Raw genomic sequence first — 1,353 nt, forward strand, 5'->3', positions numbered from 1 at the left:
GCAACTTCCAATTCAGTCTTTTATCCAAGATAACTCCTAGATACTTGACTGACGTCTCAGGAGTCAATCTGACCCCTTCTAAAACAGGCCCCTCTACGGAGCCCATTTTGTATTTGTGGGTGAAGATTACCAGACTTGTCTTATTCGGATTAACCGATAGACCCGTCCTCTTACACCATTCTTCCACTACCCCCAGAGCCCCTTGTGTGAGCTCAAGGAGCGTTTCCAGGAAAGGGCCTCCTATCAGGATCGCCAAATCATCAGCATATCCGATAGCCTTGAAGCCCTTATCATTAAGCTCTTAAAGCAGCCTATCTGCTACCAAGCACCATAGGAGTGGCGAGAGGACCCCCCCTTGGGGGCACCCCCTCCCCACCCATCCTTCAACACTTACGTTCCTAGTGATGTCGTCACTTGACGTCCAAGCATTCCTTGGATCCACTTCACCAGTTTCACCGGAACGCCCCGCCTTGCCGCCTCAGCACATACAACTTCATGTGGGGTGTTATTGAAGGCCCCTTCAATATCCAAGAAGGTGCCTATCAAAAAGCCCCCTTGCTGAAGCTGCTTCTCAATCCTATGGACGACCGTGTGGAGAGCCGATATGCTCGAGTGGCCAGCCCGGGAGGCGTGCTGCTCTGCATGCAACGGATACCGAGCCAGCACACAATCCCTAATGTAAACATCGACCAGCTTTTCCAATATCTTAAGAAAGAACGAGGTCAAGCTGATCGGTCTGAAGTCCTTCGCCGTGACGTACTCCGCTCGCCCCACCTTGGGGATGAAGACGACTCTCGCCTTCCTCCACGCTTGGGGGGTATACCCGAGGACCAGACATGCTCTCAGCACCTTTGTAAGGGGCCCAACAACCTGCTCCAGCCCTCTCTGAAGGAGAGCCGGGAACACCTGATCGGGCCCCGCCGACTTAAAAGGTCGGAAAGAGCCAATCGCCCATCTGACCCTGGTTGGCCTCACAATTTCGGCCGCTAGTTTCCAATCGCTGGCACGTGCCCTGAAGGGGCCCATGTCAGCCTCTTCGCACCTATCCACATCCCTCCGGAAACCAGGAAAACTAGTTTCCAGAAGATGCGCCAGGCATTTCTCTCCAGATACCATGGTGCCGTCCGGCATTCGGACCGCTTCCAACGCTGCCTCCGGGTTCTTGGATAGAAATCTGCAAAGCCTGGTGGTGGCTGGCATGCCCTCCACCGACTCGCAGAAGTCCCTCCAGCTCTTCCTCTTCGCCTCCACCACAGAGTCTCTGTACTCCTTCTGGGATCTCTTGTAAAGATCCCAGTCAGAGGGTCGGCCCGTGTTCCTCGCCTTGTTCCAGGCCCTCCGAGCCTTGACCCT

The sequence above is a fragment of the Trachymyrmex cornetzi genome, unplaced genomic scaffold (assembly GCF_001594075.2).
Source record: "Trachymyrmex cornetzi isolate Tcor2-1 unplaced genomic scaffold, Tcor1.1 scaffold652, whole genome shotgun sequence".
In the NCBI taxonomy this organism is placed as follows: domain Eukaryota; kingdom Metazoa; phylum Arthropoda; class Insecta; order Hymenoptera; family Formicidae; genus Trachymyrmex; species Trachymyrmex cornetzi.